Source organism: Chionomys nivalis, chromosome 20, assembly GCF_950005125.1.
Source record: "Chionomys nivalis chromosome 20, mChiNiv1.1, whole genome shotgun sequence".
In the NCBI taxonomy this organism is placed as follows: domain Eukaryota; kingdom Metazoa; phylum Chordata; class Mammalia; order Rodentia; family Cricetidae; genus Chionomys; species Chionomys nivalis.
This window is the reverse complement of record NC_080105.1, coordinates 12,101,791-12,125,306: the sequence shown is the minus strand read 5'-3', so window position 1 is coordinate 12,125,306 and position 23,516 is coordinate 12,101,791. Positions and strand designations below refer to the sequence as shown.

At 44.5% G+C, this 23,516-nt stretch overlaps 1 protein-coding gene across 4 annotated transcripts in view; it reads right to left on the bottom strand.

The window, feature by feature from the left end:
• The window catches only part of Csgalnact1 (chondroitin sulfate N-acetylgalactosaminyltransferase 1), a 322,039-nt gene that overhangs the window by 171,838 nt on the left and 126,685 nt on the right, over positions 1–23,516 (bottom strand). For 2 of the 4 annotated variants that reach the window (XM_057752646.1, XM_057752651.1), the window contains exon 3: positions 16,959–17,036. The exons of 1 other annotated variant lie outside the window; for it this stretch is intronic. The gene's annotated coding sequence lies outside the window, so the exon portion shown is untranslated. Of the gene's footprint in view, positions 1–16,958; positions 17,037–17,341; positions 17,487–23,516 lie in introns of all 4 variants that reach the window. One more of the 4 variants, XM_057752647.1, reaches the window with a different exon arrangement.

The following is a 23,516-nucleotide window of genomic DNA, read 5'->3' as shown; positions in this document are numbered from 1 at the left end:
AACAAAATACCCGAGACTCAAAACTTAAAACTTGCAAATATATCCTTAGCATTTGATTTTAGGGAAACTATGTTTCCAACATGTGAACTTTCAGGGGCACATGGAAACAGCGGCAGGGAGTGACTGCGTATGACTGCAGGTGATACACAAATTGACCTCATCAGTCTCCTTCCTCTGAAAAAAAGTATTTAGCTGCTTGTGGGTTTTCCAAGTCAATCCCTGTAACCCGCTGAGCGTATGTGTTCTGACCCGTGAGCCTTCTGGGAAAAGATCAACCTTTTACCATCTTCCTATCAATTCCCTGATAGGGCTACTAGGAAAACCTGCTAATTAGCGACACTATTTCCTACGTGGTTTCTCGCAGCAACATGCCAACGGGAGAGATTCTAGAGAACAGTCAAGCACCGTATCCAAGATGAAAAGAACCACAACAAAGCCCATTTCTCCACCAGCGCATCCAAGCTGCCTGTGCCTTACCTAATGACCGGTTGTATTGACAAAGCAGAGCCTCGGGCCTCAGCACGTTGGCTTTGGAAAGCCCCTTGGCATTGTTCTCCCTGAACTCCTTCTTTACTCCCTTCTGGTGGCCTTCAAGTCCAGACTTGCCACAGAGCTATGCCAGAGCTCCAGCTAGAGAACAAGGAGAGGCATGGGAAGGCAGAGGACCTCCGCACCACCAAAAGGTCAATTCCCTTTAGCAAATACACTTGGTGTCTCAGAGATTTTTTACAAGATGGCACTGGGGAAAGAGCTCAATTAGTAAACTGCTTACTGTGTGAGCATAAGCACCTGAGGTCAGTCCCCAGACCCATGGAAGGAAGGAAGGAAGGAAGGAAGGAAGGAAGGAAGGAAGGAAGGAAGGAAGGAAAGAAGGAGGAAAGGAGAGAGGGAGGGAGGAAAGGAGAGAGGGAGGAAGGGAGAGGGAGGGAGGAGGGAGGGAGGGAAGGAAGAGGGAGGCAGGGAAGGAAGAGGGAGGGAGGGAGAGAGAGAGATGGAAAAAAGGAATTTGATGGTGTGTGTTTGTCATTTCAATGCTGAGGAAGGAAAAACAGAACAGGCATATCCCTGGGGCACACTGGCCAACCAGCCTAGCTTGGCAGGTAAGTTCTAGACCAATGAGAGACCATGTCTTAGAAAACAAAGTAAATGAAACCTGAAGAGGACCATTGGAAATTGACCTCTGAACCCCACCTGTAAGTGCACACATGTTATAGTGCACACTTGGCCCCCAAAGAGAGAAAGGGGGACTTACAAGATGAAGACAGCTCCCTTAGTCTTATAAGAATGACAAAGTCCCTAGAAACAGCTTCCAAATGCAGTAATTCTCATTACTCTAGATCATAAAATACCACCTGCTGCATGCATCGAACCTGCAGGCAGCAGCAGCCTCAGACATACAGTCTCTGAGGTGAGCCTTTGCATTCCTGACCTCTTAAAACTCCAGGTCCGAGAGAAACACTCAGGTTAGAGTTTCTAGTGAGATACAGCTTAGTCTCAGAGCCTGGTTTCGCCCCAGGCATGCTGCTGGAAGACTGATGGGGATGAGAACGAAAAGACACAGACATCATCCTAGAAAGGTGCCAAGGAAATTGGGAGAACCTGCAAACACTGTGTCTGCCTTTCCTTTAGAATTCACCAAAGCTTCATGGGCTAAAGGTATGCCACGTAAGTTATTGCCAAGTTCGTCTGCTCATAAAAGCTTCTGGAAAGCTCCCACCGCACTGGCAATCCCTGGAGGACACCTTGGGGAATATAATGTAATGACTTCTCATTAGTTGCCTCGACAGATTTCCTGGAAGGACAGCACCATGAAAATATTCATTTAAAACCACGTTCACGTTCTTGCCCTTTGGATTTCACGATGCGCCGTAGAGTCCCAAGAGCAATTTGCTTAAAAACTACCTCCATTTACAGACTAGTTCAGAAGGAAATGGTGAGAATCCAGTTTCTCACCTTGCCCACCTGTGGGGGTCTTCCAAACACCACGGCACGTTCCTAATTCATTCCCCATAGACACAAACGCAAGTGATAAAATGGAGCTGTACACATACTACTGATGGGATAGTTACTAGATAATCCATATCCTCAGCAGTAGCTCGGTCATGAAATTTCCTCCTGGCACAGAGAAGCTACAGAAGCCCCACATGCTGTGTATCCTAATTAATACTAAGCAGTTCTTATCCGTGTTTCACAAGAGAATGTCAGAAGTATGGTACCTCCCAACGCCAACATCATACGACGACCTAATTATCCAGGACAGGCTGGCCTCTCGTGCTTTCCTCTTGGGGAGTCAGAATTTTAAATGTTCAACACAAGTAAAAGATGTCTATAGTCCATTCGTATCTGTATTCCGTCTGTGACCAGTGTTAAGAACATACAGCATCATGGAGCAGAGAGTCAGCTCCCTTAGGGTGCAGTACCTCGTAAGTTGACCATGTTCCAGACGGGAACAGAACCATACCAGCTCCTATATGGGCATCACTAATTTTGGTCTCAAAGGGTTATTTTTATATAAAAGACATGAAGTTTGGGAGGATTTGAAGGAGAGAAGTAAAAATTCATGTATGCACATATCAAATTTTCAAAGATTAAATAAAACTATTATATTAAAATATATACACTCATACTACACAAAATGCCCTAGACACAGGCATTCAGTTAGCGACAGCCAGAGTATTGGAGCATGGAGGGATGGAGCGGCAGCCAGCAGCACACAGTCCTCTTGTAGGGGACTGGGTTTAGCTCCCAGCACTCACACCAGGCAGCCCACAATTCTCCAGTTCTAGGGGGTCCAGTGCCCTCTGGCTGCTTGCACACACATGATGCACTTGAACTCACACAGTCTCACACACTTACACATAGCTAAAAATAGTAACTATATCTCTCAAAAGATTATTAATATCACGGTTACACTCTCAGTATATCTCGATTGCCGATGGGGATTTTAGAGACATTAATGCTTTGTTTGCTATTTGACTTTAGTAAATTATTAAATAAAGCTCATTTATAAAAAATTAGAAAGAATTTAGTACTTTTTCCATACAGGCATATTGATTATCTAAATGTAAATAATTTCCAGAAACATAAATTATAGGCCAAATTCATCAGCGTTCTCTGTTGACAAATTCACCGAGTTCCCTAAACACCAGGCTGTGTCCTGGGCATTGACAATACAGCAGCAAATGGAAGATTAAACGGCTTTGCCCGTATGACACTTTCATCTTCCAGATCTACGATGAATCTAAATATTTACAACTGCCATCTCAACTTTGCTGCAGGTTCACTGACATAATCCATCTGTCTCTGATCACAGAAGTTCTTCAGCTGTGGAGAGCTGAAATAAAGTGCTTTGGCAGCTTGATATGTGACATAGGCCGGCTTCCTTGCTCTGGGTACCTAAGCATACAGCCTCAGATGTCCCACCCTTCCCGTCTCTGAGCCCCTTAAACAAGGACCGAGTTAGACTCTGAATGCAGCACAGGCATAAGTGGGGCCCAGAGACTCATGGAAGAGAAAGGACGTTCTGTGATCTTTCTTGAGTGGATCAGAAGTACTGAATACCTTACATGTCACAGGGACAAACTTGACCTGGAGTCCAGGAGCTTGTGAGAGCCGAGATCTGCTGATATCCAGTCCTTCTCTGAACAACTCGCCACCTCACCCTTTCAAGAATTGCTAGGTGCCGTGTAACCTGAGTTCCTGTTCCTTTATTCATGCATTCTGGTGCTCTGCTGCGGAAACATCTGCCTAAGCCACAGGTCAGGTAAAGCAACCAGTCCTAGATAGTATGCCAAAGCAGCCAAAATGTTCAAAAATCTCCTATCAGGAGTCTTTCCATAGCTGATGCTCAAGTCTATGAAATTAAAATTATAGCAGATAATGACAGATGAGGTTTCTACTGGAACCGTACTAATTTACAGCAATTGTATCTTGTAATGGAAAAAGCATAAATCTTACTACAACCCTAGTTTTCTGAAAATGAATAGCATTCTTCCGGAGTCTGAAGTGGATAACGCTAAAATGTTTTGCAAACAAATCATTAATCCAAGGAAAATAAATTCCTTTGGGAAGGGCCAATTAAAATATGAACCAAACAAGAAATATTAAGTAAGAGCATTTCAACCCATCAAGAGCAGAGCAAATCAGTCATCATTCCCATTTTTGATCAACGGTACAGTGGAGTATCATCCAAGATGCCACAGTCAGGTCCCTTTAGCGGACATTTATCATATATAGAAGAAGGGATTTCTACCTTCTACCAGTGAGGTCTGAATATCACCCTATTAATTATCTCTGCCTTCTACCCATGTATGAAGGCCTTAGCTCTTCTGCCAGCTATCTTGTTGCTCTTAGCCTGTATCACACGTTTGACTGGCTGAAAACTACAGAACAATGATAGAATATGCCCCGAAAAGCTCTTTTACCTAAACATTGCTTCCCAAACTGTTTACTAAGGTACTTGAGATATCAATAGAATGCCAAAATAATACTTCAGGATATTTTGAATTTTGAGCAAAATGTAGTGATGTCGGACATCTGTTGCCGTGACAATTACTGGCTTAGGGCAGTAGTTGCTGTGAAGGCATCAGAGGCTTGAAAAACTGCTTCCTGGGTGTAGTGTAACAGTTTCTTTAGAAATGAAAAAATTGCATCCTAGAGAAAGCTCCTTGAGCAGGAAGGTAAACAACTCAAAATAGCTTCAGGAAGTCCCTGAAACTAACTAAACACACTAGACCCCGCCCTGCTAGGCTAAGAAATAAAAACTGGGGGAGACCCTCCCTTAGGCAGAGCCAAGCCAAGCTGCAAATAAGGCTCTCAAGGAGAAAATCTGCAAAGAAGACTCAGACCACACCAGCTGCGTGGAAAAAGGAGAGGCCAGCTGAGCAGCCTGGAAGAACAGTCTTCAGGCTGACTTAGAGCAACTGAGGCACCTGGAAAGAACAGTCTCCAACCTGACGAGCTGCCTGCAGGCTGTGCAGTATGCTCCACATTCCCAGTTAGTGTGAGCTGTCACCCAGCCTACAGTAGGCCTTGGTGATACAGCCGTCTCAGAATCATTTCTGTTCCCTAAGTAACCCTCACCTGTTCCTGTAAGTAACCCCAATAAAACTTATTGGTTCACCAAACTGGACTTTGGTGGCATCTATATTTTGGTCTGTCATGGGCTCACTGTTGGGAGGAGTAGACATGTTTGTTACATCTCCCCAGGAAAAGTTTTGTCACCCAATGCTGGGAAGTTTCTGTAATAAAACGGAATCACAGCACGCAATGAGGTGGTGGGGGTTAATTCCATTCCACGGATGACCCATCCCTAAGGGCTGCCACCTCCCCTTATTAAGGAATTGCTACAGAACATAGGGAACAGCGATCTCAGACGGATAACTTTCCTTTTCTTTTTTCAAACAGCCATTAAGTTATTAGGACATAAAATCTTATGCCTTCCAGATCTGATTACACAATTTTAAAAACAGATCTTTCTTTCCTCCTCGTCCTCGTCCTCCTCCTCTTCCTCCTCCTCTTCCTCCTCCTCCTCCTTCATTTGTTTGTTTGATTTTCGAGGCAAGGTCTCTATGTAGCTTTGGAACCTGTCCTGGAACTCACCTTGTAGCCCAGGCTAGCTTCCAACTCACAGAGATCCACCTGCCTCTGTCCCCCAAGTGCTGGGATTAAAGGTGTGCGCAACCACCGCCCAGCCAGATCTTACATTTTAGTTGAGAAATATTGTTAAAGTCAGTGAGATGCTAGTGGCTGCATGAACTAGGACATTTAAGAACTTCCAACTTATGAAACCTCTTGACTCATCCTCAAAACAGGACAAAGAATAAGAGAGTTTCATTTTCAAACAGCAGATGTTGGCCAAGAACATCTGTTCCTGGACTTGCTCCTCATGAAATTTCGGCAACCCTGTAACTGCAAGTCTACACTGTGTCTCCATGTGTGACGGTAGCCACCTTTGCTGCTGGAAGTGCCAAGGGCTGGAGTAAGAGAGACTGAAATATACACTCACTAAGGCCTGCTGGCTAAAGGATGTTTTCATAGTTGTGAAAGTGCAAATTTTCATTACAGACTCCAAAGCATGGGCTATTCAGAATAAATCCCTATGATGGCAAACAAGCATTCAGAGTAGCTCCGTGATAGCTACATTAGCTCTCTTTCAGCCCTTTGTATTCATTCCGTTTCCCCACCTGAGCTCTCACCGTATAATAAGATTAGGCGGGAGCTTTGCTCGGAGCCAGACATCGTCATTGTGAAGCGAGGTTTAAGAATGCTGGTTTCACTGGGGGCAATGACTGTATCAAACAGATAGGGGTACACAAACAGCCTGTTCTTATTAGTGTACGGGGAGGAAAATGGTGGCTACACAGGGAAGAAATCAGGCATGGATCAAAAAAATTAATATCACAGTGAAAGACAGATTGATATCTCGTGACTTCAGATGTGACACTTGGTGAACAGCTATCACTGCCAATGAGATTTCTGGCTATGATGCAGAACCGGAATGGAATAATGCATCTTACGTGTCCAATCAACCGTGAGGAATATTCTTTCTCTAACTTTGTTTTCCATTTGTAAAATTTGACATGTGTGCATTACTTTTTTTTTTTTTTTTTTTTTTGAGACAGGGTTTCTCTGTGGTTTTGGAGCCTGTCCTGGAACTAGCTCTTGTAGACCAGGCTGGTCTCGAACTCACAGAGATCCGCCTGCCTCTGCCTCCCAAGTGCTGGGATTAAAGGCGTGCGCCACCACCGCCCGGCTGTGCATTACTTTTTGACATCATTTATCTCCCAAAATAACCGTTCTCATCCCTTTCTTCCTCCCCCCGGCCCCCTTCCTCCTCCCAGCCAGTCTCCCTCGGACATTCATGTTTCGTTTTGTTTTCTGTGGGTCCTCTGCAGGTAGCCACATAATATAAAAAGAACAAAAGGTTATCTTCTTCAGAAACATCTTCCCAAACACAAAGAAAAGCTCTGAAAATGTCCCAGATTACAGGAACAAAGAGGCACGCTGGTAAGAGTCGGTACCTGATCCTGGTACTCGAAGAGAAACACGCTATAAAAAAGGTCATTTGTGCGCTAATTTACATCCCAGAACACAGACAGTGAATCAGGCAAATTTAAATAAATGCTAGATTTGTTGCGATTAAAACTGCACTGTTATTATGTAAGAGACTTGCCTTACAATTAGGGAGTACACAGTGCCTACTTAGGCTAAAGGTCTATGATGTATACACTTTTTCTCATGTGGTTTAAACTATTATCCCTGTTTTTCTGTATGTGTTATATACACGGGACACGGGGAAAGAACGCAATGAAGGACAAAATGACACAAAATGCTGACAGTGGGTTAACCTGGGTAAAGGGCGTGAAAACTCTTTGCACTATTTCTAATTTCAGCTTTCCTATCATTTGAAACTACATCCAAAGGAAATAGCTTAAAATCAAAGTGCTGTACATGCTGCATTTGAGTGCAAGAGGACAAAGTTTAGCTAAAGAAGATCACAACCGCATGACCTCTGACAGGAAGTTCACGGCGGTGGTACCAAACCATACGGAGCAGATTGTCCGTTCTCACCCTGTTGCACGTGCTGTGTTGCACCGCCCACAGAACTGTGAAATGAACCAATGATGTCAAGCCGGAAAAGAGTCGTCCTGCCAACCATCCTGACAGGAGCCATCATGGCTGCAACCCGGAAGTGAAGGATGAATCATCCTGATATCCCTGTGGGCAGGACCACGTGACCTCCCAGAAATTCTGTACTGTGCTGGTGAGTGCGGCTCAGGGCTCCCAACTTTTTCTGACACCTTTGACGCCAGCTGTATGTTGACTCAAAGGCCATACTATGGCTTTCTGCTTCCTACTGGCCCCTTCAGGCCTGGGAAGCTCCAGCCCCAAAGTTGTCCTTAAAGGACAATGGTTTGTTCCGTAAAGTACTCTATATTTGTTTGTGGGTTCTGGACACGGAGCGTTAGATCCCAACACTGAAAACGCCAGCTGGAGTTAAGGACCACCTGCAGCCCTAGCTGGTCGGCCTAACTCACCGCTACACAGTCCCTAGGAACTTGGCTTCAGCACCCTGGGGAACTGAGGCCATTTCTTCCCTCCAGGTTTCTCAGTCTTGTGCTGAAACTAAGCTCCTCCCCTGTCTTCCCTCTAGAAAGCGCCTTGAAGACAAGTATGTCCCATTCCTCCTGAATCTCCAGCATCCAGGACAGTGTCGGCTGCAGTTGACACCCAGGTTCTTTTTGCTTAAATTTCTGAACAAACAGAGTATCTCAAGTGTGTGAGCATAAAAGGGTAAGGGAGGAATCGGCCATCTTTTTGTCTTTGAAGAGGGAGAGAATTCACTGGAGCTTGAATTCTACTTGGTCTTCAGATGTCAGGGGGTGAAGGGTCAGAGAAGCAGAGCAGCAGCCAGTAGGGAGACCTTTGACCTCTCCCAACGCTCAGGCCGAAGGGGCGATCCTCAGACTTCAATTGTCTCCACCAAACCTCAGAATGCAATCAGTTCCTGTCTCCTCCGCCATATATCCCTCCCTCTGCTGAGCCTTATCACTCCTGTCTCCACCCCCCCCCCCCAATGCTGGGATTAAAAGCCTGCACCACTACTGCCAGGCCCCACGTGCTGGGATTAAAGGTGTGTGCCACCGCTTCTTGGCCTCTAGTGGCTTAGATCTGGGCTCTGATCCTCAGGCAAGGTTTATTTGTTAAAACACAAACATGATATCACTACAATTCACATCAAATAAGTTGATATTGATGAAAACCTATGGCAGACTTACTGTGTGCCAGGTACTTCCCACCCAGGACTTTCGATTGTTACAATTCCAATTCAGTGCTGTTTGCAGATATAGACGCGGCTGTGTAGAGGATTTAAGGAACACAGACTGGCTTGCATGGCTAAGAAGGACTAGCAAGAGGGTTCTAGAACTCTGGAGAAGCTCAATTGTCTCTCAGAGCAACCAAACAATGGTCACAGCATCAATCTAACAACGTGCTGAGGTGCAAAAGGCCAGGAACAGGCTCCCTACTTAAGGAAGCAAAACTTTAGTCAAAAGCAAATGGTGGGGAAATACTTCGGTGAGGCTCTAAAGGGAGAAACCTTCTCAAACGCATCTTACAAGGACACTAACCAGTACATATACAACCTTAGTGCGCATTATTTCTGGATTCGTTATTCATCGTGAAGCAATTGGATAATAGGATTCAAAATATAGTACACAGATGAACCAAATATTACTTCCCTGATGCAGTTTTCATTTTGTCAACATTAAGTATTTCCTTTCACTCATGTAACTTTCTTTTATCTCCAGTTTTTCTTATAATCTTATTCAACAGAGAGCCACAAAGAAAGAGATTATCAAAAGAATCATGAGAAAACAGACCCTGCTTGAAACTGACTAAAGGTTCTAGTCCTTGGCTGTGCTTTTTACCACCTTCCCAATTAGAGGAGCAGAAGGCCCTGCTCATGACTCATCCCTAGTCAGCGTTCTGCACCGAGGATTTGGCAAACACCTCCTCTGTTCCAGGCCTCATGCTCGGCTCTAACGATGTAGCGTTGTACCAACATGGTCCCTCACCCTCAAGACCTCACAGCTAATAAAACAGAAAAACCAAAACAACAGCACCAAAACCAAATGGTGTGAACAGTATCACTTGGCAATGACTTAACGGGGCGAGTTAGCCTAGAAGCCTGTTGCCACGCGCCTCCTGTCCCCTGCTTTTCTGATCGCTCCAGTCCTTACTCACTGCCCTGGGCTGCATGCAGCAAGGTCCTCTTCAACTCCTCCTTCCTGTACCCATGTTTCTCTACTCTGTAGTGCCCCGCCTCTGTCACACTGTCACAGTGGCCTTGATTCATACAGCACTTGGTCAGATGTCCAGAGGTGCCCTCACTCCCGTGGCTACCTCTGAGGCCTGATTTCTACGCAATCCCAGTGCGTCATTGCGCCCATCACATCAAATCTCATGCCGTTCCCTAACAAGTGATAGTATTTGAGTCAGTCACCATAGTCATGGGAAGACCATCTTACACACTGGGGACAAAGATGATTGTTATATTTGCATGCTTCTGAAAGTTAGAAACCCATCAGATGGGACAAGACACCCTGCTCTAAATTTTGTTATGTATGAGATTCTTAAACTTCCCACCACTTTTGTGGGATAGTTCCCTAGTAAATTCTTTTTCTCCTGAGATGATACAGGCACTAGTTATCAATCCTAACGAACAACCTGACTTTGATCCCTAGACCCCACGTGGAGGATTATAACCAACTCTGGTAAGTAGTCTTCTGACCCCCACACATGTGTGACACACACACACACAAACACACACACACACCGAGTAAATAAATGTAATAAAAATTGAAAAAGAAATAAAAGCATAAATTAACTTTCTGCTTCCTGCAACCAAAACCACTAAATGATATCTGATATTTTATATTGCTAAAACATAAAAAATGAAAACTGACCATCATGATGCAATTAATAATTGACCCTAAAAGAAATTTCAAATTCTGATTAACAGAAAGGAAAAGCCAGAACCTCAGGGTAAAGGCTTTCCATGGAAAGAACTCAGCTCCAGTAAACGGCACACACTTTTCTCGTTCACCACCATGGCTGAGAACTTCGCCACAGACCGCCTTCCAGTCCAGGGAGCAGCACTGGTGACCACAAAATGCTCTGAAGGCTGAGCCAGCCGAGCCACCCCCTCCCCACGCCCCCTCGTAGACCTTTCTGTCTCTCTGTACTAGTTGAGTGGATCATGTATGACTCTTCATGAAACACTGAAGTAGAAACAGTAAGTCGTATTTCTGTTTGAAGTATATTTCCTAAGGAACTTTGGAGAACAGTTTAAGTCCCATCTTGGATTAGATGTTTTGCCAAACAGAAGGGACAGATTTATGTATGACTTATTTGTTTGCCTATTTATTTATTTCCGGGAGGCGGACTTGCTTTTACAATCACGTTTGTAATACAAAAAAGCCTAACTATTCAGTAAGAAAAATATCATCTTCTCGCCCACCCCACATTATAAGGTGTTCACCCCACCTCACCCTGCCTACACTACTCCAGCAGACTCAGGCCCTCCTGCCCTTCTCTGCCAACATGTTCCCATCTGACGAGATTCTGGTTTTGCTGTAAATTCTGCAGGAAAGATAGTGGATCAGGAACGTTGAGGGAAAAAAAAAAAAAAACCCCAGCTTCCTAAAGGTTGCTGGGCATTCTGAGTGCAAGTCACACTTTCATGGCACGGTTTTCCACAAGACTCAGATACCAGTGTAACGCGAAGGGGAAGCAGGAAACAAAGATAGAAATAGCTGGCTTCTTGTGAGATATTAAATCACATCTTGAAATCTATTTGTCATGCCCCTACTAGTGACAGAACAAATATTTCTGCTCTTGGTTATCAAACTATGCTTATTAATCTTTAGTTAGCATAAAAGTGATAAGCTTCATTATGATACTTTAATACAAACATCCATAAATTTTATAGACTTGTTCTTATGCAGTTCCCCGCCTTTCCCATGTCAGCCTTTGTCTTCCTTCCAAATGGGCCCCTCTTCTGCTGTCATGGCACACGTTTCTCTCTCTCTCTCCTCTCTCTCTCTCTCGCTAATACACACACACACACACACACACACACACACAAGCACATGCACGCTGAAGATCTCTTCCCTTGTTTTTCTGGTCCTCATTCCATTTTTCTGTTATGTACACATGCATACATGTGTGTAAGCTTAAATCTAGAGTCTTCAGATGAGAGGAATGTAGTATCTCTCTTTCTAAGCCCCCCTCCTCTCTCTCTCGGTTTTTTGAGACAGGGTTTCTCTGTGTGTAGCCCTGGTGGCCCCAAAACTTGCTGTGTAGACCAGACTGACCTCGAACTCACATAGATCCACTTGCCTCTGCCAAATGCTGGGATTAAAGGTGTACACAGCACACCCACTCATTTCTCTCCCGAAAGTAGTTTTTAAAGTGTGTGTAGATGAGCTCTATGACCCTGCTATCTTTGATGGAAAAGAAGAGGGGAGAGAAGGCCTCACAGTCACATCTTATCTGCGAAAACAAAATAACCAATAATAAATAAGAAAAGGAGCAGGGTCTAAAATAAAATCCAAAGACCTTACCAATGGAGCTATGTGTATGAAAAATATGTAGTATATTTAAATTTAAAGATAAATTTATTTCCTTAAAGAAATAAAGCTACAAGAAAGAAAAGAGCCCTATCAAAGAAACCCCATTCACTTTGTTTTTCTTTAAAGGGTATCACTGTGGAAGCAAGTTCCTTGATTTTTTTATTAATTGTGACAAACTATATACAGCATAAAATTGACCATTTTAGCCATCTATAAGTTGAAGGATGTAAACCACATCAACAGTTTGAGGTACCAACCATATTCACTATAACCAATCTCCTTACCCATTCAACTAAGCAACTCCCCATTCTCGCCTGCCTCTGGCAATGGCATCACGCTCTCTGTCAATATGGCTATTTTAGGTTCCTTATAGCTGCGCAGCATCATAGAGAATCTGTTGCCTTCTTACTGGCTTGTTTCACTTAGCATAATGTCTGCAAGGCTCATCCATGGTTTAGCATGTGTCTACTCCTTTTAATAATTCCCCAATGTGAGAGAAGACCATACGTTATTCATCTGAAAATAGATCTTGTGTTGTCTCCACTTGCTTTACTTCCCTTTAGACATGTTTAACTCGGAAGCTCTGGAACTGGGGTTAGGTTGCCTTGTTCTAATATCTAGGCTCCCATGAAGGGATTTTTAAAAAGAAGAAGAAGAAGAAGAAGAAGAAGAGGAGGAGGAGGAGGAGGAGGAGGAGGAGGAGGAGGAGGAGGAGAGGAAGAGGAAGAGGAAGAAGGAAGAGGCCAGGTGGGCATAGTACCAAACCGAGCAAATGAAAATACTGACAGTGCCAGACTCTGAAGAGAATTTTCACAACCATAAATCATCCTCAGATCTCAACTGATATCCACTAGATCGTGGAAACAGAGACCGTGTCTCTTCTGAGGTTGATGGTGCCCAAACTATGCTATAAAATAAGTAGATGAATACCCACAACAAAACATAAGAGAGATGCAATAGCCCTACCCACAGGGGATTCAGAAAAGGTTTACACCACAACCTCCATTGCTCCTTATCAGCTGGGTCCCAAGGGAGACGAGACAGTGAGAAGATAAAGAGGGAGGGGAAAGTCCCATGGATAGGAAACATCAGAGCATCCCCGGAAGATGAGAGTGAAGTACGATCTCCACAAACCCACGCTGCTAAACTCCGAAAGTCTTCCTCTACTGTTCCCTCCCTTACTTTTCAAGATAGGGTACCTCATTAAACCTACAACTTGTTCTTTTAGCTAGACTCTCTAACCAGGAAGTTCTGGGATGAGAGTTTCATGCCTGGCTTGCACATGGGTACAGAGGATCCACACTGGGAGACCGTGCCACAAGCCCTTCACCCACAGAGCCATCTTCCCAGGACCACCTTTGTCATTAGCAACAAAGTCATCATGAAGTATCTAGTCACGCTAATCCTAACATCCTCTTTGCTTTGCACTTTATGCTGCTTGGTAGTTGTGTATTTTGTTGCTTTATTTTTTTTAACTTGTAGAAGAATAGCAAAGACTTACAAGGTGGGATATCTACAAAGAAAATCGCTGTTCTCAAGAAGATACTGGAAGAGCTGGCCCACTGAAACTAGGCAGGACAGGATGAGCTCAGGACAGCACTGTGTACGCCGTGAGAGGGCGTGCCCATGAACAGAATGTCAAAGGATGTGACATAGCGTAGATACTCCCTCCGGACTGAAACATTCCCTCCTGGAGGGAGGAGAGAGACTCGGAAAACTTACCAGTCTTGGGAAACTCAGAAATGTTAAAATTCACAAGGGCCCCACCATAAGGTTACAAAAACAAAACCGTAAGCAATTGCTGAGGGAGAGGAGACTGCCACTTGTGTGGGGAAACCCCCAGGATGTAACTTCTGTGAGTCATCACTCTTCCTGGGATGGTGATGGAGCTCCATGTGAGTCACCCATGGTCCAGTTTGTGTCCACTCATCCTTATTCCTGTAAGTGACCCCAGTAAACTCACTGGTTCACCAAGCAAGACTTTGGTAGGATCAGTTCTGTGTTCTGTCACTGTTGCTTTACCTGGGATGAACAGATGTTTATTAATGTCTCCCCAGGAAAAGACAGAGCAAAGGGGTCAGGGGAATACAATGAGAGGAGACTGTTCAGGAATGAGCTCTCCCTTCATTTACTTGTCCATCCACCCATTCACCCCTTCACTGCAGCTATGGCCTGGCTGTCAGAGCTAAGCAATGTCGCAGCTGGATGCTGTGCAGTGTGTGCTGCCGTGGAAGGGAGCTTTAAAGCATGGGTGAGAGCTCCCTGAGGGGTTACAAGATGACAGCATCCTGGCAGGATGACTGGCGTGGAGGTCAACAGCTCCAAACAGTCATACTGAGTAGGGGAGGAATGGACAAGAGGAGGTCAGAAGGTGGGAAGACGAGGGCAGTGTGAGCAAGGGCATGAAGGTGTAAGCAGGGGTAGAAGAGCAAAGCTCTTCCTTAACAAGACAGGAATTATGGGTATGGAAATGCAGATGCAGGAAATCCAACTACAGCCAGCACCAAGTGAGGATAAAACTGTGGCAAGGGTTAATTCACTGAGAAGGGACCACTTTGGGGCAGGCTCCAGGATGGAGACATGTAGGACTTAATTATGGTTTGACTGTGTAGGGGCCCCATCAGCTCGTGTGTTTGGCTACTAGGTCCCCAACTAGTCGGGTCCTTCTAGTAAGGTCCCACCCCTGCTCTTGTTCATTCCTCCCTACTCACTGTGACTGTTTGAAGCTGTTTCCTGCACACTATTCTTCCTATGGGGGCATTGTCATTCTGGGGAGGCTGTGGGATCTTTTGGCTACAGAATCTTGATTTAGATCTCTGGGGTGGGGTTTAGGAATTAGAAATCCCTCAAGTTCCTGCCCCCCACACTTCCTGACTGCCCCTCTGATGGAGCCATCTACCTCACAATCCTTCCACACAGGCATAGCAGCTTCCGCCACGGTTCCTGTGCCACCACGACAGATGTGCCAGCACCAGTCCTTCCTCTCTGAAGACGTTCAGTTATTCCATCACCACAACAAGAAAAACAATACAGGATACAAGGATATTTCTACTGTAAAACATGGAATGGCCTACTGATATTAAATGTCTGAAACAAGAATTAACCCTTTGCACATGGGATTCCATGTTATCCGGTCCTATGCTATGTGAAGCACCTGTCTATCACTGCTGCAGATGTTCAAGCCGCAGACAGGACAGTGAAGGTCAGAGCAGCTGGCAACTCTCACAAGCTAGCGCTCACCTAGCAGGCTTCCTGGCTCCTGGGGATATCTCCCTGGTGCTGTACTATATTTCAACAGAATTATAACTGCTATTCATATCCGATGTATGTCCTACAGCCTACCGTCCACCATCCGGGCCTTGCCCTGTCTTACTACCCCAACGGCTTTAGAACACAGACATCCCCTAGCTCAGCATCTTCCCCGCATAGACTTTGATCAGCTTTTGATTGCTTCTCCTGCTAATTTTCACCTTGGATCCTTCTTGCCATCATCTCAAGGCTTTAACAGTGATGGCATATGTGATCTTTAAATGACAGTATTCTCTTTTACGCCATCCAAGCCATTCTTGAAAACATTAAGCATCCTAAAACTCAAGATGGGAGCCATTCTCTGTGCCCTGAAGTTGGCCCCATCAGTCTCCACAGCCCCTTGACTTGCTACACGGAGAAGAGTTCGTGAAAAAGTAATTTCATTTATTGTGTTCATACGATTCCCTTCTGGCTGAGATTGTGTATGTTTTCTACTATAAGCAACTCAATTATGGTCCCCTTTAAGACCCTATATTTTCTATCATCTTCATACAAGGCAGTTCATTATTGTAAAACCAATGAAGGCACCTTAACCCCTACTCTTTTATCTTAATCAGGATAACAGTGCTAGAAACCTGCCCCCTCCCCATTCTCAATAATGGAAAATCACGAACAGAAGCTCTATTAAAGCATGTTAAGGGAAATATCACTTTCCTAAGCTGAAGGTGTCTTCTGGAACAGCTCAGCGGCCTTCATTGCTGTCTACTTTTTGTCTGCATTTCTAGAGAACCAAAAGAAATGTTCCAGGTGCACAGCTGCCCACTCACTCCGCAATGCCAATGTTGTCTCAGAGGCTCTTGTTTAGACTGAGGAGGACCTCCTGTAGCCCAGGCTAGCCTGGACTTTGCTAGGCAGTTAAGGATGATCCTGAACTCCCAATTCTCTCCTGCTTTAGCTTCTGAAGTTCTGAAATTATATTTTATAAAACATTACTCTTGCCAGTTGTAATTAAATGCCTTATAGCAAAGAAACCAAAAATTATTGGTTAGAAGAGCAAAACAGGCTATGGGAGATTTTGCAGTATGTATTCATAAAGAAGCCATTCTCGAATACTTCCACTGGACACCCTCAGGGATGTGACAAGGGGGCATTCATCTTGCCAAACCATTTTCCTTTAACAATTATCACTGTACCCATTTGGTAGTAGGACGAATATTTCACAAAGGTTAATATCTTGTCTCAACTGTGTTCCTGATGAAGTGGGTAGTATTTTTTATATATAAAGAAATAGAAAGTTCCTTCTAGCTCTGCTGTTGATTGACACTCCAGGAAGACAGAAACAGCAAAAGAGTTTTGACAGTGAAGCAGAGATTACAGCCAGTGGATGAGAAGATTCAAAGCAAAGTAATTGAGCTATTTAAAAAATATTGAAACCTTGAAATAACTCTTCATTAATGTAACCATTAAAAGTTAAATGAATTGAACACAGGCTGTACATAGCCGGGAGGTCCCAATGGTGCAGACCACATAAGGTATGTTTTCTAAGTCACCTGTGTTAAACCCACCACTTACCTGCACGGATGGAGGGCTACATAAGTCCTTCAGTGGTTAAAAACGATCCTGGCTTCTCTCCTTGTAATGGAAAAGAGTCTGAAATGGTAAGAAGAAAAGAAACAGGAGGTAACCCCTGTAAATTTCCATGCTTTATATATAGGTGAGATTTAATAACGGCCAAATGCCTGTGATTTAGTATTCAATTCACAATCCATCTGGACATATTATCCCACCCCAAAGCAGTAGAGTATCCCCCCCTTCTTCTTTTAATAAGTAAATGAAAAATGTTTGTTTTTAAAATGAAACCATCAACATTTAAACGCGCGAAAGCCCCGCCGAGGAAAGAGGAAGGCCAAACACCGCACTCCCACGTGGAAAAGAACAACCCCAAACAAACTAACCTCGGCAGAAAGAAAGACACACAGCTGCTGGGCTCGCACATCTGCTTCTGGTGACTGCCCTGGAGTCGCACTGGGCTTCCAGTCAGGGTCCAGAGAGAAAGTACCGCCCCCTTCTGCTAGCACCGCGTACCGCTCAGCGCCACCACTGGGGGGGGGGGGGGGGGGATCCGTGCAATGAAGCGTTAACAGTAAAAGAGAAAAATCCTCATCTAAGTTTTCGTGAGGAGGGGAGAATCCGCACGCTACAAGGGTTTCCTTTCGGAGTCCTACTGCCACTGCCCACCACAGCTCCCAACAGCAGCAACCCAGGCTGCCGCAGAGTCCACAGGGGTTACTACGCTGGCGGGATGGAACTCTGCCACGGAACCCAGAACGCTGGAGAGAATGGACTGGGTGTTGTTGATAATCCAAGTTCCCCACCCCCACCCGAGGGCAGGAACCCCTGCCCAGCCCCGGCTCTCCACTGCCATCTTGCCCTCGGTAAGTTCGTGGTGGGGTGAGTTACAATGGACCCCACACTGTCCCATGCCTTGAGGAAACAAACAGAAGTCAGCTAAGATACAAGTAAAACATGAAAGATGTACAGGTTAAAGACTCCTTGTAAGGAAGATTCTAGTAAGGCTCAAAAGCCCTCTTGTCGAGCCTGTAATATACCGTTTCCAATGATCTAACTTGGGGCTCACTTCCCCCAAGAATTTTGCTTATATTTATCCCATCTGTCCCATAATTCAAGTAACGGGCATACTATATCCATGTGAGTGTATAGACTACCATTTCTATGTCCCGTGAAGGAATAATAAAAGTCCAATGTGGTTTATTCAAGGCCAAAGGAAAGATTGATAAGCCACTCAAGTCTACAGGTTGCTAGCTGGTGCCCCCCTCCCCCGCCCTCTCTCCATGGGGACAGCCTGGCAGCAACGAAGTTTGAAGGTTTTTCTCTGACTTGTTGGCGTTAAGAAAGCCGGTGTCTACAGTGTTTTCTATCCGCAGTCTCTCACCCGGGTTCGCTGTGGGTTTAGCAATGAAAGTGGGTTGTCAGCTTCCTGGGGGACAAATCTCCAGACCTCCAAAGTGGAGACTAGGGCAGAGCAGCCCGCTTCAGCACCGCTCTCAGAGCCCGCGCCCCCCTCTGCCAGGCTAATTAATCTATGTCTAAATGAAGCTGCAGTTGGCAGACAGGCAGCCGTGTCAACGTGGAATAATCGCTTGGTCCTGAATCTGAGTTGTTTTCCATCCCTGACAACAAATAATGTTACTTCCCAGCCCGCAGGCCAAGAGCTGAAATGGGTTTATAATTTGCCTTCCAATCAATCTCTCATTCTCTCAGCCCCTTAAGTTTTCTGTCTTTCAGCATGCAGGGGACAGCTTTGGAGACTCAATCACCGGCTTGGTCTTTATTGATATCCTTAATGAATATTCTTTGCCTTCTAAGTAAAAAGGTGGAAATCTGCATAATCCCAAACCATGCTGGTTTACATAATGAAAACAAATAGACTGTCAGCTCGGAGCCCTGCAACATCATTAATAAACTCAGTCATTCCTCGCTCCTGCCAGCAGCTAGAACAGAAACCTTCAGTCATTTCCTATGCGCACAGTCGTCCACATTCAGCCTGCTCTGAGACCCTGCTACTAGGCAGGTTGGAATCAGGGGACAGTCCAGCTCCTTCCTCGGTTTCTGGGAAGAGAACTCATTAAAACTCCGCTCCTGGGCTCTGGGAAGTGAATAATCTCCTTTGTAATCCCAAGCTTCTCATTCCTTCAAAGAGGAATCCTCCCAAGCTGGTAGAGGAAAGTCCAATACAAGAATGCAGAATCTCCAGCAAAACCAAGAGCATGACCAGGGCAGAAACAAAACACCGCAGTGAACGTTTCCAGAAAATAAACAGTAGATGTGTTAAAGAGAAGGGGTGTGTTCAACCAGACGCAGGCAACGTGTCCTCGACCTCACTGCTGCGTCGCTTAGGAAGCCATTCAGTATCCTCAGCAACACTAAGGACACATGCATTATGGGTAGTGGAAGGAGGTTAAGAAACCTGTATGGTTAATATATGGTAAAGAAGGTTTTGAAATTGTAATTTTCAAAGCCAAAATGCTGGAGAAAAAGCAAGCTTCCCTCTTTCCATTGCTTGACACTGCCCGTGAAGGCCCTGGCTGTGATTCCGACGTGAAATGCCCCCCATTGGCTGACATGGCTAAATACTTGGTCCCAGCTGTCAACTCTGTTTCGGGAGGCTGTGGATAGGAAATAGGGCCTCACTAGAGGAAATGGATCACTGTGTGTGGGACCTGAGGTTTTACGGCCCAGCCCCACTTCCTATTCTCTCTGCTTTCAGGCATGACTCCCCCACCATGATTGATTATGTTCCTCAGACCTATAAACCAAAATAAGCCATTCTCCCTTAAATTTCTCTTGTCAGGGTGTTTTATCCCAGGAACAGGAAAAGAACTAAGACGGTCCGTCTCTTGTGCGGGTCTTTAGTAAGGGAGATAGGGTCCACAGACTAGTAGCTGCCAAAGACCAGTGACCAGGTAGAGATGCCACCAGCATCCAAAGACTGTCACTGAGGCCTTCAGGACACAGTCTTCCCAGGATCCACCTGATCTTTCTTTATAAGAATCTGAATTTATTTGAATCCCGACTGACAACATTTTAAATTTGGGTCAGTGGACTTTCCTGCCTGTCGGCCCTGGGAGCCAGAGCTGGGAACAGGATCGGCATTGTGTGCCCAGCTTCTAAAATTATCATCTTTTTCAAAACTATGTTTCAGAAAAGAAAGCACACTGGGACACTAAGCATTGCAAAAAGCTTGCGACCATACTCTTAACTGTATTCCTTCCACATGGACTAACTGACTATAAATGGTGCATTTTAGGGCAGAGCTGATTTCCAAAGCCATGAGCCCCACTCCAAGGGGTGACTCTTTTGTCGGTCTGTGAAATGAAAAAAACAAACAAAAAAAAAAACAAACAAAAAAAAAAAACAGGATGAACCTTGTGTCCCTGATCCAGAAAGCATAGACACACATTTTTAAAAAAAAATCTTCTTCATAATCCTTCCAGTGAAGTGTGCCACACTTATTTCCTTCGCTTCTGTTTCTTACCTTGATGGACAGAGGTACACAATTATGCTGTTTAATCATCTGCTGTTCCTTTAATGCACACAGCGTTAGGAGCCAGATAAACAGCCTTAAGAGTGTTTGCTGCCTTGCAAAGGACCTACATTCAGTTCACAGCACCCATCTGGTGACTCATAACCATCCGCAGCTCCAGGCTAGAGAATTTCATACCCTCTTCTGGCCTCTTCAGGCACCAGGCATACACAGTACACACAGAATTTAACAAACCACTAATGTCTAGAAAATGAAGTGTTTCAAATCACATGACAACTAGAAATGCAAACGCTGTGGGGGGCGGGGCTTGGGGTACATAAAAAGATACTAATGAAACCGCAGTCTAAGTTGTAATTAGTTTTCTGAAGAAACTAAGTTCTTCCGTTTGCTTTGAGACCAACAACAATCTTTCTCCCAAATCAGTTAAGATACAGTAGGGTAACTCCAGACAGCTCTTCCTTCTAAGAGAGCTGCTTCCCAGCAGACAGTCTGGAACACCATAGCTATATTCACATGTAGTCTTTGTGCTAGACACCTCCTTCCAGGGAACCCTTCTGACTGGCTCCACTCATTTTGATGCCATCCAAGATGTTAGCGAGGCATGAACAAAGCCCCAGGGAAATCAGCAGCATTTAATCCCATCCAGAACCATAGACCTGGCCTGTCCTCTTCTGTAGGTGACTGACTATGGCTTTATGCAAGTCCTAAGCATCTGCGAGTGTCCAGTCAAGTTCTGTGAAATGAGGAGATAGGACATCAGTGATTCTCAGTGAGGACATGGTTGCCTTGCCTGTTGATTCCTAGTCCAGCTAATAATTCTTGTCTAAATTAGTTACAGAGGGGAACGAGTTGCAAGAACAAGAGGATGCATGAGAGTGTAGCTTATCTGTGACGACTAGGTGATAAAGACTCAAACACGTAAGGTTATGGACTTTCTGATGTAACGATTTATGGATTCACTAATGGAGAGTAGGCAATCCTAACACATTTTTCCATTGACCAAATACACCTCTCAGGGTGGGCTTTCCCCATTTCACAAAGACAAGTCATTCCACAGAAGACACAGTGATCAACAACAAGTAGTTTGGCATGCAATGGCCCAGGCAACAGAGACAACCTAAAGAAAAAAGTGCAATAGAGCCCCAACAGAGCAGAGGACACCATGGGGAGACCCAGGGCTGGGGTGACAGTCTGCCAGGCCGACGCTTCAGAGACTGCTCAGCTGACAAAGTACTTTCCATATTAGCGTAAGGATGACTTCAGATCCTCAGCACACACACAATAGCGAGGTGTAAACTTATGTACCTACAATCCTGGCCCTGGGGAGACAAAGGCAAAAGAATCCCTGTGGCTTGCTGAAACCAGGTTCCATGAGAAACCCTATTTTAAAAATTCAGGTAGAGCGGTTTTGAGGAAGACACCCAACATTGACCTCTGCCTTGCACAGACAGCTGGACAGCCATAAATACGCATCAGACATAGAAAATTACGAAACAAACACTAAAAGTCAAAGCAGTTTCAGGTTTGCCGTTAGAAATTCAAATGACATTGAGTAAGTCACTTACAAACTACAGCCTGGATCAGATAGACCATTCTCAGATTCCCTTACAGGACAGGGAATAGATGTGCTCTTTATGATTCCACATAAAATCCGTCTGCTAGAATCCTGGCCGCACCTCTCAGATCAGCACAGGCAGCTCCACCACTGCCATGCTCTCCAGATGCTCTAATCCCAGCGTTCTCAGGTGTGAGCTCTCGGGACAAGAGCCCAGAACATGAGATAGAATGGGTAAGGTTTGCTCTCTCTGGCTCCTTTATGATTCTGTCTGACTGAACATGTCCAAGACTGAAGCTTGATCTATTGTACTCACAGGACCGGTGACACTGACAGATGAAGAAATTCAACCTTTCATCAACTTGAACAGACAAGTTTTTTTTGTTTGTTTGTTTGGTTTTTTTTGTTTTGTTTTGTTTTGTTTTTATTTTATTTTGAGTAGCAATTTTGCCATCTTCCCAGATGTGGGCATGTCCATGCTGAGAAACACCATGATAATATTAAAAAAAAAATCACTACAACAATATACTTGTATCCTCATGAGCCTTCATTATCCTGAAAATGCATTAGGTTTGCTATATCCGTTTCTCGGTTTCTTCCATATCGTGTTCCACCTACAAGAGGGTTGATAACCCGCCATTTATAGCTTCAGATATGGACTATGATGTTACAAAATAAATATTCCATCATGAAAATATAAACCTTGTGTAAATGTTTATATAGTAGACTTTATTCAATTAATCCACTGGCTTGGACTGGTGGAAGGATTATAGAGGGGTAGAGTTTAAACCAGAGATGTAGAAAAAATATTTACCTCATGTTTCAAATAAATAAGCATTAATATTAATTAAACATATGCATCATTTAACAAAACTGCCCTCAAAATGCAAATGAATATTGCCATAGGGAATCTATCATTTCTGTATACAGACATGTTTACCATGTATAGAAGCTAGCAATGAAATTATACATAAGTTCAAGGTTCACTGATGTTTAACAATACATTTTTAAATCACTAAAATATGGTTTTAGTTCTTGGCATGTCCTGTTAAAAAGATGAGGTAAAAGAGAAACCCCAGAAAAGTCTTTAAAGCACCAATAATTGTGCCTGAACAATACTCTGCCGCCACAGAATGTAAAGAGTGGGGGTTGTTGAGATGGCTCAGTGGGTAAAGTTCTTGGTGCCAGCATTAATGACCTGAGCTTCACCCTCAGGACCCATGTGGTAAAAGGAAAGAACTGTCTCCCCGCAATTTGTTCTCTGGCCTCCTCTCGTGCGCTGCGCCATGTGTTCTCCCACTCCCTCCTGTTATTGTGAATGTAACAACTTTTTAAAAATATAGCACTGTTTTCTTAAGATCTGGGCGTCTGTCACTCTAACTGCCCCCTTGAGTAAATCAGCAGCTGACATTTATATTGAATGTTCTTGATAAGGCAGGGCCCTACCTAAAAGAGTATTTCAAATAATTTCAATCAATACCTCTAGAAAGTAGGGACAGTTACAAAACCC